This window comes from Diceros bicornis, assembly GCF_020826845.1.
Source record: "Diceros bicornis minor isolate mBicDic1 chromosome 30 unlocalized genomic scaffold, mDicBic1.mat.cur SUPER_30_unloc_2, whole genome shotgun sequence".
NCBI classification, from domain to species: Eukaryota; Metazoa; Chordata; class Mammalia; order Perissodactyla; family Rhinocerotidae; genus Diceros; species Diceros bicornis.
The window spans coordinates 3,571,595-3,586,851 of record NW_026690900.1 but is presented as its reverse complement, the minus strand read 5'-3'; the positions used below and the strand labels follow the sequence as shown (position 1 = coordinate 3,586,851).

Sequence of the window (15,257 nt, the reverse complement as noted above, 5' to 3'; positions counted from 1 at the left end):
AATGACATGAGCAAAGGCTTGAAAAACTCTTGTTCATTGTTGGTACTTGTCCTTCTCTGGCTGCCCTTGGGAAACCTGAGGCCATCAATATGTGAATGAGTCTAGATAGACTACACATCTCCATCACTCCAGGTGACTTCAAGTCAACAATCAGATATGTGAGTAAGGCCATCCTAGACTATCCAATCCCAGCTGAGCCACCAATTGGTCCGGATAAAAATAACTGCCCAGTTAACCCACAGAATCTTGAGAAAAAATAAACTATTCTTATTTGAAGCCACCAAATTTTAGGATGGTTTTTTTATACAGCAGAAGCTAACTGATACCTTATGCTACCATTTATATATGTCCTCTCATTATTTGTGTAATTATCACAGATTTCTATTTCTTTATCCAATATCGTAGACTGGAATATCCTTCTCTAGATTAAGTCTCTGAAAGAAAATCAGAGACCATATCACGTTCCATTTTACTTTTTTTCCTTCCTCTTTTCAACCAGACATCTTTAAGCATATATATTAAGAATATCTTCACTAATTTTAAGATTATGGATATTCTTCTATATTGTCATCCACCACTGTTATACATGGGGGATTTTTACTTTTAATTGTAGCCCTATAATCCATTTGGAATGATTTACTTGTGAATAATGTTAGTTGATGGTCCAGTGTTTTATTTTACAAATGGATATCATTTAGTCTATAAAATAAATACAGCATCATTTTAAAAGTTGATTTGAAGCATATGGAATCTATATAATGTTTGGAAAACTGATATCTTTGAAACACTGTTTTCAGTCACAAGTATAGCATATCTCTCCATTTAATCAGAGCTTTTACACGCTTTGTATCTCTTTATAATCTTCTTCATATAACTAATGTGCAGTTCCAATTATTTTAACTACTTATCTTAAAGAATTCATTGCTCTTGTGAATGGAATGATTATTTACATGGTTAAACGAATTTTTGCTCATGTAACAGTATTTTTGATGTTTCATATAGGAATCTAGCTTCCTTTCACATTACTCCACTTATTTACCAGTTCTAAACTTTTAAGTTATGTTCCACTAAAATAATAGATTTTCTCTTCTTCTCTAGTATTATTTACCTCTTATTCTTTTGATTCTCATTTTTTCATGACTGTGCTCTCCAGTGCCACACTGAATCACACTAGTGTTTGCCAGGAGCATTTTCCTCTTCTTAAGTGTAGTGTAAACATCAGGTAATTTCTTGGTCAGGGCAGAGCAGGCATCGAAGAGAGAGAAAGTGAAAACGTGAAGGGGAATCATTGCTAGTTGGAAATCAACAGACTTGCTTTTCTTGGCTGTTTGGAGCTGGAGATGTTATTACAATGAGGCCAGCTGAGAATCAGAGGATCTCTCTCTAGTCCCAGGAATTAGTCTTGGTCAAATCTCTCAACCTCTTTAGAACTCATTTTCTTCACCTGTGACGTGAAGAGTTCGACAACTCTTTTTGAGTTCTGAAATCCAGTGACAACAAGATACCCTTCACCCACATTCACTTGACAAAGACCAGAGAGAATTATTAGTTGTCTTCCTCTGCATCAACATTATTATCCATATCACCACTTAAAGACATATCAAATGTCTACTTTTGCATGACACTGATAAAACAGGTTCCATACCAAATCGCTCTTCATTGGGATAACAAATCTATAGTTAATTGTTTAGAGGTAACTATAGAGATGGGCCCTGCTGGAACCAGCAATTAATGGGCCAAAAAATCTTGTTTTATTTTACAGTGATGCTGTGGAAACATTCCTTAATACACCAGAATTCATTTGTACTTACATGTAGGAAACAAATGGGAGCCTTGAATCCATGATTAAGAGCTAATAAGGATATGATTTTTAAAATTGTGTTAATGATCCCATTTGCCTGGTATGCGTCTGTTCTCTGGTGAGTAAAGAGCAGATGTATTCAAGGCCACTTTCATTCCTTTAATAAATATTTACTCAGCGCCTACCCTTTGCTTCAAGATAGCAGTGATCTACCGTAAGAGCATTTGTATTCTAGTAGGGTGACACAGACCATAAACAAAAAGAGAACCTTGAGGTGATCAATAAAGTTACATATACGTCAAACTTTTTTCATTCTGGACTATTTTTCACCCTTTCCCTTCTTTGACTGTTTCCCAGAACTCTAAGCATGGACTTGAAAACACAGAAAGCATGGGTCCCAAGTTTCTTCTTGCAACACCCCTGTTTCAAAGACGTAGTGTTTATCATCTGAGAATATGTCTCTTTAAGACTAAGTTCCTATGAATCAGCATTATTTCATCACTTTCTTGAGAGGACGGATGATATTATGAAGGGGAAACAAAATATCCTATGGGATTTATACTCGAAATGATCTTTCCACTCTAATTGTGTTATTTAATGTGGTGTGATTTGGGGCAAGTCAGTTACTCCTTCAAAGACAGTGGTAATAATACACTGAAAAGTATTCTATAGAGATTAAATGAAACAAAGTATGAGAAACTGCTTTGTAAATTGCAAAGCAATCTATTTCAGCTTATTTTTTCTAATAATATTTTCATTTATCCAATCCTTTTTGACTCTACGCAACCTACCTAGACTGAGTTTTATCATTTATTCAATAAAATGGGTCAAAATGGTTGAATATTAGAAATTTCATATGGTTCAACTTAATTAATAGGCCATCACAATATTTAATTTGGTTATAATTACAGCTAAATTTTTCATGTTGCCTTACCATGTGCCAGGCACTCTAAGCATCTGACATGTATTCCCTCATTTAATCCTCACAACGATGCTATGGAGACAATACTATTAACCCCTATTGTATGGATGAGGAATATTAGAGGTTATATAATTGACCAAGCTCACACAGCTGGTACCCAGGCAGTCTACCTCCAAAATCTCTTTTAGGGATCCATTAGAGGTCATGGTGCTTACATTGTAAAAGGATCACCCTGGTTCCTGGGTGGCGAATGGACCAGAGGGAACAAAGCAAAAAAACACATGGCTACTGAAATGATCCGGTCAAGCAATTCTAAATACAGGATTTTCTCCTTTTTTAAGGCTGAATAATATTCCATTATATGGATGCCCCAGATTCTCTTCATCCTTTCACCCACGGATTCACAATTAGGTAGTTTCCATCTCTTTGCTATTGTGAATAATATTGCAGTGCATTTTGTCAAAAGATTTCCTGGCACTTAGTGAGTTTGAAAAAATTCTTCTTATACACATTAGTTACTGTAATGAACTACCTTTCCAAATGTCTAAAGTTTACATATTTGTCATTCTACAGAAATACCTTGCCTAATCATGATTTGTGTTGTTATCAGTTCATGATCTAAGATTTTTGTACAAAAATTTGCTATAATGCCTTTTTTTCATGTATTCAGGAACTTTGCGTAATATGGGAATTCCCTGATTCTTGATTTTTAGTAGAGTTTTCTAGTAAGCCTTTAGGATAGGAAGTATCTTCCTAGATGTGAGGCAGAGAGCAGAAAAATAATAAAGTGATTGCTATATTTAATTATATCAAAAGAAAACTGTCGTTTTGCTAAATTGTTTTTACACATCCTTTGCTTATTTGTAAGAATGGCAAATATCATTTTATTAATGAAAAGAAAATTCAATAAACAATTTTAACATAAAACAAGATCTATTGAGAACTTATATGAAAATTTTAGCAATATGCTGTCACCAATTTCCTCATCTGCAAAATGGAGATAGATAATACCATCTTCCTTATGGGTTGCCGTGAAAATACTCAAGAGTAATGTATGTAAAAGGCTTATCACCATGTCGGTGGGAAAGTGATGTCCCATTCATTTTTCCACCGGGATGATGACAGCTTTTCTTATGCTTGAAGTCTGTAGTTTTCAAAATACGTTCTATGGTTGTAAAGTGAATCCTTTTTACAAATTCTTTGTAGAGTTCAATGATCCCTTTGGAATACAAATTCAGGCTCCCGTGTGTGTGCGTGTATGTGTGTCTATACGCACATCTCTCAAATAATACTTTAAGCCTTATAACGAAAAGCTACCTTCCCCACTCTTGACTCTGGTTACAAAAACAACTTCTTTAATGTTCTGGTTGAAAATCTATATTTCTAAATTAACTACTCATACAGCTTTTTCATTTTTCAGCTTTTGACTATTTATAGTTTCTTTCTTTTCTGAAAAATCCAGCATAAAGTGTTCTTACATATGTTAAAAACATAATTCCCCTTGCCCAATATAACTATTTAATGAATTAGGATAAATCAAAATTCAATGTCTACTGTATTATGACATAAGTGTTTACCATTTTATAGTATACGAATCTTATCCAAAGATGTGCTACATCAGATATTATGAATACATTTTCTTTCTCACTTTTTCCTTTGACCGTTTAAATGGTAAAATTATCTTGTTTCTTTGTTGTCTCCCTCTGGATTCATCACTGGTTCATCTCCTTCCACCAGAAACTTAAATCTCTTCTCCGTAACTTCTGATGCATGAGACAATTCATGGGCTTCAGGTTTTGCTTGGGGACATCCCTCTTGGTCTTGAACATATACACAGGCCCACATATACGCAGTACGTCTGGAAGGATAGAGGATAAAAGGATGTTTATCTCTGTGAAAAAGGACTGGGAGACCGTGGTAGAGTTTTCTTATACGTGCATCTTCCACGTATTGGCCTCCCTCCCCCCAGATTTTTAAAATTAAAATAGCGTTATATCCTTATCTACTGGCTTGGGACTGCAAGTTGTAGAGAAATGTGAATATATGATCAATTTTTTTAACGAAATTAAGAACCAGAAACACGCACAAAAATTTAGAATTCTAAATATGGGCACATCATTCTATTAGGCTGTTAAACGTGGGGAAAGGATTGAAGAACAGCTGTTCAACATCCAGCTACCTATACAGTTTAGGAGTCCATGGAAAGCCCCGCCTCCAGCCCCGCCCCTGGAGCTGATTTCCTCCCCCTGTGGAGTCTGCCTGACTTATTCCAGCCCAACCCCCTCCTCTTCCCGCCCCCGGATCTGGTCTCCGCCCACAACGTTGGGGCCTGGCTCTGCCCACGGCCTGGTCCTGGTTCATTGCCCCGCCCGTACCCTTGTTCCCGCCCACAGAACCGCCCCCCCGGGCCTGGTGTCACTCACACCCTTGTCCCCGCCCACAGCCCACCCTTAGAACTGGTTACCGCACACAGCTCCGCCCCTAGATTTTGTCCCTGTCCCTGGTGCTCACCCAGCCCACTTTCCAGCTTCTCACTCACTCTAGAAACTAGACACCTCCCCCGAGGCTGGGGTGCCCGGCCCGACCCGCCCGCCGCCTCAACTCGCAGCCCCCAAACTTCCATCCTCCGCGAATGCCTGCCCGAGACCAGAAGTGGAAGCGCTGGCGGCGCCTGGGATGGATGGGGCGTTTTGGCGCGGTGTGTCCCATCTTCTGGGCTGGAACCAGATTCCCGTGGACGTTAGCCCTCAGGGGTGGAGCCCGGTGAGCAGCGGGCGGTCCCGGCTGGGTAGGGGTCCAGGGAGGGGCCTGGGCCATGGGCAGCACCGTCAGGGCCCAGCGTACCTCCATCCCCCCACAGCCCCCTTTCCCCCGGGCTGTTTGCTCAGGGCGCCCGAGGCTGCTGTTCCTCCTGGCTCCGGGTGCCGCCATCCCCTCCTCAGAGTCCCCGTCACCGTCCTCCTTGTGATTTTGTCCCCAGGGAGCTTTAGCTGCTTCTGGAGGCGGTGTTTGGGTTGTTACAAATGGGGGCGCTCCTGGCCTCTAGAGGGGGAGGCAGGAATGCTGCTCAGCGTCCTCCAGGGCCCAGGACGGCCCCACAGAGAATTATCCGTCCCCAAATGTCAGTTATGCCAAGGTTGGGAAATCTGCTCCAGGGCCTGAAAATCTCCTGAGGCCTGAATGAAGTGTGGAAAATGTTGACAAGTCAGCGAGTCACTTACAGGGTCCCTAAATGATAAGCTTGTTTAAAGGGTCCAGAGTCACCAAAAAGTCTCTGTCCAGCCAAGTGAGTTGAGCGACTCAAGTGCACACAGCACGAAGCTGCTTTCTCCCATCTTGGGCAGCAGGTGGCTGGATAGGAATCGGGAAAATCCAGTCACAGCCAACAGTTACAATTAAATCAGTAAATACAAAAAAAGAAAAGTGAATGGGGTGGCCTTTACATCCAACACCCTATAAAAGGCCTCAAAAGTTTGTATGTACTTTTTTCCCCCCCTGAGACACGTAAAGCATCTGTGGAGCTCAAGTTTGAGGTGAAACCAGGCTCAGGGTCCACCTGTCCTCGCTGCTCCATGGGTCATGTGACCAGGTGAGTACCCTGTGGACCTGGTACTAACAGGTTCCGGCAGCCTCTGCTGTGCAGAAGTCCTGCCAGTGGGCTTTCCTGGGCTCAGGTTGTCACCACATGGAGTCACTGAGAGTGAGGGTATCTTGAGAAAAATTATTGATGTTTGATGGATGGAAAAATGGTAAGCTGTGTGTGGTTCTGTGTGGTAAATGTTTCAGTAAGTACAGTTATACGCAAATAAGAACACATGAAACAAAAGTAAATAACTGCATATGTGTATTATAGTAGAAAATATAGATTTACTTGCATAATACTCAAAAGTCAGAATTTATATATAATTTAAATACAGAAATGTTTTGCGTGTATATGTAGTATTAGAAGACATCCCATTAAATATTAGCAGGGATACTCAGCAACATTCCTACGACCCATTCAATTTGACTTCTAAAGTCTTATAAATCCTCCACAAAAATTTGAAATAAAGGAGCATTCAGGGAAAAAGATGATTGGAACTTTGTATTAATAACAAATTTAAAATTGAATTTACCAGTAGCCAGATTTATTTTGAGCATTTTTTTCTTTATGACATTTCAAATCATTTGGAGGAATACTAAGCAACACTGTAGATTGAAGGGAAGGGCACTAGTCTCAAAAAAGACTGTCCTCTCCACCTTGACTTCTAAAGGGAATTAACTTTGTTTCTTGAATCTTTTCTGGAAGAACAGTCTGGTGATTCATGTTGCAGAGAATCTTGTTAAATGATTTTGTATTTAGTTGTTGGCCTCTACCGATTGTGTTTGTGTGTTTGTGCCTTTTTCATTCTACCTTTCCTGTGACGTTCTTGAGGGGAATGTGTGCTTGTCATGCAATAGATAGTCTTTGAGTGTATAATTTATGGTGACCCACCATCCTCCTTTATTCAGAACAGAGGGGTTTTCCAGGATACAGGATGTTTAGTGTTCAAACCAAGGCAGTCCTAGACAAACCAGGATGTTTCCTCATCTCATAAGCCAGGCCCTGGGCCACATGCATGGGGTCATGGAGAACCAGAGAGACCTTGTCTCACCTCCATGGAATTTATATTGTATTTGGGAATTTGGATTTTAGACAGTAAATGATGAGAGTGATGTGGGAGTTTGGCACAAGGGGACTCAACCTGAGGGGGCAGGGAAGCCCTCTTGAGAAGGACTGATATTTAGCTTGAGAGCTAGAGTTGGGACTGGATTTAGCTGGTCTGAAGGGTACATTGGAGTGAGGGTGTGGGAGTGTGTTCAAGAGAGCGTTTCAGGTAGAGGGACCCGCATGAGGACACCCCTGAAACAGAGAGCCTGTTGTGTCCATGAACTGAGAAGAGGGATGGATGAGCGGAGTCAACACAGGGGGAGAGGTGTGAGCCAGACCAGCGAGGGGGACATGCTGGACCAGGTCAGGCGTGACTTGGGACTCTTTTCTAAGACCAGTGGGAACACTCTGGAGAGATGTGAACAGATGGCTGATGTGATTGGCGTTTGGTCTAAGCACTTTGCTTAAAATGGACCTGAGGGTTAAGATTGAATACTTAAGAGGCAGGAGGTGTTGGGAAGAAGATTACGAGTGAGGTGATTGTTCCCTAGGTCTGGGTGATGGCTGTGGAGTAAGAAAGAAATAGAAAGAAAAGACCTTGGATTGTAGAATCGAGAGAATGTAACGGTACTTTCTTGCCTGCATGTGTCAGATGGCACAGGGCACTGGCTTTTCTCCTCGCTGCTGTCCGTGTAGACCTGCAGGCGCCCCCTCACCCAGGTCTGTGTGTTCACCCCACTTGGTCACTCACAGGCCCCATTCCACATCCTAAAGGAAGTCAGGCCTTACTTGTGAGGGGGTTGTCTCAGACGGGAGACACCGAGGAGAGCCCCTCCACACATCAGAGCAGCCCATTCAGCCTCTCCCTCAGCCTCCTCCCTTCCACTCTCCCACTTACCACACCCAGAAGGAAACCTGCTCAGTATTGCACAGCCCCATGTTCTTCCTTCACCAGGCTTGAGAAGGGTGGGGCAGCCAGCGGGGTGGACAGCGTCTGCACCTTCCACTCTGAGCCCTGCCGGTCCCGGGCTGGACAGAGTGCGACTCTACTGGGAGCTGAGCCATGAGAACCTGGGCGTCACCCACCTGGTTTCCCTCACCCTGGACGGGGACAGCCTCTACGTCAGTGGTGAGGGGCTGGGCTACAGCCACGCTCTCTCTGCCAGTCAAAGTTCTGTGTTGCCTCCATTGCTCTAAAGTGAGTTTTGATCCATCTCTCTCTCCTTCTGGTCGGGGTTCAGTCTTCTCATCACGGTGTGACTGCAGAGTTCAGCCACCTTCCACCTCGTTGCCACCTCCCTGAACACCCCTTCCCTCTTCTCTTCTGCTTTTCCCACAAACGTCCCTACATCCTCCCTCATCCTTAATCCTTTATGTTCACCCCAACACTTGCTCAGCTCCTCTCGCCTTCTCTCCACAAGTTATACCTATGGAGCCGCAGCCCCGACTACCACCAGTGACTATTCCTGGCCCTGATGTCCTGGGTCCCATCGCATTTGGGGTTGGGGAGCACTTGTTCTCCTTCACCCGCTGTCCTTGGTGAGGGAAGGACCTGGAAGGGCCTTAACTCATCCCTTCTCTCTCTCTTCGGTTCTGGTGCAGAGTCCCAGCCCAGGGTGAGAAAACCTTAGACACAGACATGTTCTCCACCACATTCTGCCCCCACATAGTTTTCACTTTTATTCTCTTGAAGCCCCGCCCTTGGTCCCCCTTTTCCAGGTATCTCATCTGTCTGTCCAGTTTTCTGCCCGTCCATCTCTCTCTCCTCTGTGTTCAGTCTCTCTTATTCACCCATCTCACTCTCTTGGGCTCCTCTCATCCACAGGCTTGCTCATCCCTCTACTCACACAGTGACCCATCCCCTCACTCTCATTTATGATTCACCTGTGAATGGTGGTCCTGGGACAGCCACTGCTGGAGCCCGGGTGAGCCTGGAAGCTCCTCCCACTCTGTCCCTCCCTGATGACAGTCCTCGCCACAGCTCCCGAGCCAGCCACCACATCTCTGCATACTTGATCATCACCTGTGCCACCAGAAGCCACCACAGGTATCTGGGGGTGCCTTTATCTTCCCAAGAGAAGCTCTCCAGCCCCTACCAGCCAGTTGTGATCCAGCAGCTGGGAAGCCAGGGTGTGAAATTCTGTTTTTAGGGCAATCATGCTGATCACAAAGATTATACCAACGATTCAGTCTAAGGCCAGCCCTCAGAGAGCCCCTAATCTTGTGAATTAACACACCATTATAACACAATGTGGGAGGTTTCGGGGAGTGGCACCTGGCATAATTTGGAGGGGAAGAGCTTGCTAGAGAAAGTTTCACCTGAATGGAGTCTTTAAGAATGAGTAGGACGGACCCTGGCAAATAGAGGATGAAGAGTTTCCCTGGCAGAGGGGATTCCATGAGCAAAGACTACAGCCAGAAACAACATGCCGTATGGGGAGAATTGAAACGAATTTGGGTTGCATGAAGCATAATATTTAACCCGCAATAGATGGATAAAATGAGACTGAAAGGTCAGCAGGAGCCAGATTGAGTAGAGCCTTGAGTGCCAGGTCAAGAAGGTTGAACTAAACAGTGAAGGCCATAGGGAGCCATGGGTGGTACTAGAGCAGTGGTGGCCCTAGTGAGGTATTCATTTCAGAAAGATTTTTCTAGTAGTCCATGTAGAACATCCTTTAGACAGAGCATCCAGTGTGCCTGCTGGGGTGTTGGTCTGGGTGAAGGAATTTAAGACTTGAGTTGGGACAGGGATGGAGTGTATGTGAGGACGAGTGTGCAAGGTGAATGGGTGTTACTGGGAGGGAGGAGGAGCTGAGCAGATATGCTGGTTCTGACTTGGGTGACCACACGGGTGGGTGGTGGTGCCACTGTGAGAGAAGACGACAGATGATAAAGAGTGCAGGACTCTGGTGTGGTCTCAGGCCAGCTCTCAGTGATGGCCATCGCTCTCCCTCTCGTCTTGCAGCTTTGGGGCACAACCTGAAGACCCTCACAGTCAGTGTCAGCATCTCCACCTTCTGGTATTCATCAGACAGGATCAACAGTTCAGCCACGTTCAACTCCACTGAGAGGGTCCTGCAGAGCCTGGTGAGACCCTGGTCCCAGCAGCTCCTGGTGGATTAAATCCCACCCAGCCCCTCCCCCAACCCCTGTCCCTCCTCCTCATCTTCCTTTCCTTCCTCCCCAGCTGGATCCTTGTTCAAGAAGAGCAGCCTGGGCCCCTTCTCCCTTAGTGGCAGACTGGTCTCCCTCAGGTAAGACCCTCCCTTGAGCACTTGCCCCTAATGACCACTTTTGTGACCACCCCTCTCTCAGTTTCCCCACACACCTCCCATTTCCTCCTTCCTGTTCTGGCACAAACACCAGAGGTTTCAGGACCTCTCTCTAGATTCCCCACGTCCCTCTCTCCCCAGGTCTGAGAAGGATGGGGCAGCCACCAGTGTGGACGCTGTCTTCACCCACCACCCTGAGCCCGTGGTCCACCATGCCTCTGTGCTGGGAGCTGAGAGTCTCCACCTGTCTGCTCTTCCTCTCAGTGGCTCCAGGCTCTGCACCCTGGAGTTTATGCATGCAGAGAGAGCACCAGCTACATTTCCACAGGATCAGCTGGAACCTCAGCAACCTGGAGCCCACATCCTCGGAGTACACCGCCCTGCAGAGAGACACCCAGGACCAGGTGGGGTCTCCCGTCTCCCGTGTCTCCTTGCCCTGAGAGCACCCTCATTCCTCTGCCTGACTTACATCTGTTACATTATTGTTTCAATCCTTCACTTTCCCTGCGTGTCTGGGTTCTCTCACTTCCCAGAGGTGATGTCCTAGCTGCCTTCCCCATTTCTCATGTGGGTAAACTGAAGCTCAGAAAGGGGAGTATTTTGCCTAAGGTCACACAATGAGTTAGGTGCAGAGCCAGGATTTGAAGTCAGGTCTCCTTTGCCCCAAGATCTGTGATCTTTCACTGGCCCAGTGGCCACCTGCATCCCCAGGAGACATCCATCTCACCCACTCTCCCTCCCATTTGTTCTAGGTCACCAAGCTCTACAGAGGCAGCCAGCTGTGAGACATATTCCACTCCTGCCTGGTCACCGACTTGATGTAGAATGAGGAGATTGGAAGCATTGGTTGAGCTGATGGCTGATGGCTCTGAGCTCCCGTGACACATCCTTGATTTGGAAGTCACTTACATGGTGCTCATTCTCCCCCACATCCCTGTCAGCTAATCCTACCATCTCCAACCACCTCCATCGGGGGTTGAGAAAAGCATTAACATTTGAGGCCACCAACCTCCAGCATCCTGCTCCTCATCCTCTTCTGGAGACTTCCAACAAATATCAGCAATCTAACTGTGCTCTCCAATAGTGAAGCCACTAACCACATGGGGCAATTTAAATTTTTTGTACACCATTGGGATATGATTCACATATTGTGTATGGGGGTGTTGTATTTTTTAGGTTTTTGTATATACAATGTCTTCTCCGCTGCAAAACAAGTAGTTTTACCTCTTCCCGTCTAATCTGGGTTTCTTTTATTCCTTTTTCTTGTCTAATTGCCCTCATTAGAACCTGTAGTACCTCTTATTAACATATGAAATGAGGGAAGACATCATTGTCTTGTCCCTGGTCTTAGGGGGAAATTTTCAGGCTTTCACATTGAATATGGTGTTAGCCTTGGGTTTTTCATCGATGCTATTTATAAGTTGAGAAAGTTGTTTTCTATTCCTAATTTATTGAGTGTTTTCATTTTTAGGCATGAAGGGCGTTGTATTTTGTGAAATTCTTTTCTATGTATATGGTTGAAAATACGTGGTATGGCCATTATTCTATTAATATGGTGTATTACATAATCAAGTTTTCAGATATTAAGCCAACCCTTCAACTAGAGGTGAGAGATTAAGATGTTCTCAAGTCTGTCCTTGGCGTGCCACATCCCTGAGCACTTGTGGCCTTCTAGATGCCCACAAATACACTGCAGCTTTTCAAAGCCCCCTGTGGACATCTCATTCCCCCAATTTTTCTTCTAAGTTTTTGGCTCACCTCTTGCCTGCCTCAGCTGGAATCACTCCCTCAGGCCACTACAATAGAAAACAATTAGCTCTGATTGTTTTTACCAAGTGCCTTGGGGACCGACTTTCCACCCTGGGCAAGCTCTGAGTCAAGTAAGGACAAGCCCTGAACATAGAGCTTTTTCAGGGAGCTGCCAGGCAGGTCAGCTAGTGACAGTTCGATGGGGATGGTTCTTTTCAGAGCTCTAAACCCATTATGGCTGCTTGGCTGCTGGTTGTCTCAGCCACCATGGTTCTAAGACTGATGGTTTTCAAAGTTATGGAGGATATTGTGAGAGCAGGATGTGAATATTGAAAGTTATAGTGCCACAAAATTTGCTACCTTTATCAAGATTCCACCGTGTATCTTCACTAAACCCTCCTCAGATTCTCACAAGCATTTGAAAAATTTCTAGGCTCTGAAAAGTTGATTTTGACCATTTTTACCAGTGTTCTCATTGTTTTTATGCATTTTCAAAAGTCCCTACTCCAAAGTTTCAAAAATGTTCTCCCTGTGGTTATTTATTTATAAATTACGTACTTGAAATTAAATTACATGAGAAATTCAGTTCCTCACTCACACACACTAGCAACATTTTAAGTGCTCGATAACAACATGGGGCTAATAATGAGTGTATTTGGTAGTGCAGACAAATGTTTACATTACTGCAGAAAGTTCTCTTGGACAGGACCCAAATCAGGGTATCTAGAATCACGGTAGTATTCCAGACACCCTTGTTCATCCTTTGTGTCCTTCCAGGTCTGTCCTCCACAGTAGCCACACTGGAATGGACTCCCTGTGTACCTTGCCACCGAGACTGGACAGAGTTGCCATCTATGAGGAATTCCTGTGGCTGACCCAGCATGGTACCCAACTGCAGAACTTGACCCTGGACAGGAAGAGTGTCCTTGGGGATGGTAAGGCTCCCTGGTCATTGTGAAAGGAAGTGAGGCCTTTCTGGGAACTCTGGATGCCTGGGGTTGACAGAGCATTGAACTTTCTCAGGCTGGCAGGTGGTGGCACAGTCCCCCAGTCTTTCCCCACCATTGAGAGAGAGAAAAGAACACCAGCGTAATATTGGTGGCCCTCACCTTCTCGTAGACAGCTCTGTGACCTCAAACTCGTCACCGCCCCTCTCTGGACATTTGTTTCCTTATCTCTGCACTGAAAGCCACTGGGCCAGATGGTCAGTGAGGGCCTCTAGCTGTGTGTGAAGCAGACTTGCAGGTTTGGGGATGGATGCTTTTCCTGATCCACAGGCTATAGTTTGCCAAGTCCCACTCTAGATGAGCACCAATGCTCTAGAACTTTCTGCAGTGGTGGAATGTTCTATATCTGTGCTGTCCAGTGCATAGCTGCATATGGCTGTTGAGTGCTCGAAGGATGGTATTGTGACTGTCTTTATTGTTAATGATTTTTAATGTTACTGAGGTACTAGAATTTTTATTCTATTTAACTAAAGTTAATTTTAATTCAAAAAGAGACTTGTTGCTGCTGCATATCAGACAGCACACCTCTAAGTGGTTGTCTGGATAGAGGTACACGTAGGGGGAACTGCACCCCTCCCCCCATGCCCACTGGGTGCCGTGTGTCCTCCCCTTCTGGACTTTATGTTGTAGCTGGCAATAACAAGAATAGAGAATTGAAACTTATCAATTGTTTGATGTGAACAAACTCATACTTGCAGGCGGAAATCAGAAAAGACTTCCTGCAGGAAATTACATTGTAGGTTAATCCTAGAAAATGAATATTAAGCAAATAGATAAAGGAGAAGGGGATGATGTGTTTCTAGGCACGGAAGAACACTTTTCAGTGTGAATTTACAAATTTAGAGAGATCCCATAGGCTTGCCAACTGTGATGACCCATTCTCCCCCCGGCCGTCGTAAGAAAGTCCATTCAAATTCACTCATCTGTGCCCAGAGGTATGAATTTGGTTTAATTTATTACACTTTTGTTCTGTGATAATGGCCTTGGATTTTGTAGCAAAGTGTGCTCACTTTTTAGAGATGGAACTAAAATGGGGTGAAACATCATGATGTCTACTTTACTTTAATATTTCATTGAATACGTGGGATGATTCAAGTGGGGCAAGAGTTAATAATTTATACATTGATGAAATATTGTTTTAATTGGATGGAATATACATTGGTAAATCTAGATGATGGATGTTTATGAGACTGTTCCCTTTATTTTTCTGTGTATCTAAAAAGTTATATTAAAAAGAGTGAAACACACTCACATGCATTCTCCATTTCATTCACTTCCAGAATATTCTCCCAACAGAGATGACACCTTTATTGTGAAACCTGGTAAGCCTGCAGGAAGCCCCAGCCCAGGGTAGGAGGCGAGTATCTTGATGTTGTGCCTCATCGAAGAGAACCATGTGAACAGGTTTTTGGATGATGAGGAAAGTTGGCCAACCCTTGTCAAGGAGGGTTGAGGCACAGTGGGGTCAGCAGGAGCACTGGGGCGATGACAGGAGGTGGTTCACCCCATCACTTGTCTCCCCAGACCTCCTTGTCTGGGCCCTCACCCTCATCTTCTTGGCGGGACTCCTGGTGCTTATACAGGCCTGACCTGCTGTCTCCTGGTAAGACATGACATGTTGCTTGTCTTCTTACTATTGGGTTGTAAGAGCTCTTTATATAATATAAATACACATCCTTTTCTAGGGATATGTTTTGCAGATGATTTCTCCCAGTCTGTGCGTGGCTTTCCTTCTCCTTCACAACATGAGTCATTGGGGAAATGTAAGGGACAGTCATCATGAGATTCCATCACACTTGAGAATGGCTATAATTAAAAAGACTGACTATAGCAAGTGTTGTTGAAGATGTCAAGTCACTGAAACTCTCATCGAGTG

The 15,257-nt window shown here is 44.3% G+C and overlaps 2 long non-coding RNA genes across 2 annotated transcripts in view; both read left to right on the top strand.

Moving 5' to 3' along the window:
- The window catches only part of LOC131402106 (uncharacterized), a 104,201-nt gene extending 93,629 nt beyond the window's left edge, over positions 1–10,572 (top strand). The window contains exon 6 of the long non-coding RNA XR_009218282.1: positions 10,541–10,572. This is a non-coding gene — a long non-coding RNA (uncharacterized LOC131402106). The remainder of the gene's footprint in view (positions 1–10,540) is intronic.
- Positions 10,573–10,838: 266 nt separating this feature from the next.
- LOC131402108 (uncharacterized) lies at positions 10,839–14,754 on the top strand. The gene is made up of 3 exons (XR_009218285.1): positions 10,839–11,029; positions 11,378–11,445; positions 14,662–14,754. It is a non-coding gene; the product is annotated as an uncharacterized LOC131402108 (long non-coding RNA).
- Positions 14,755–15,257: the final 503 nt, after the last annotated feature.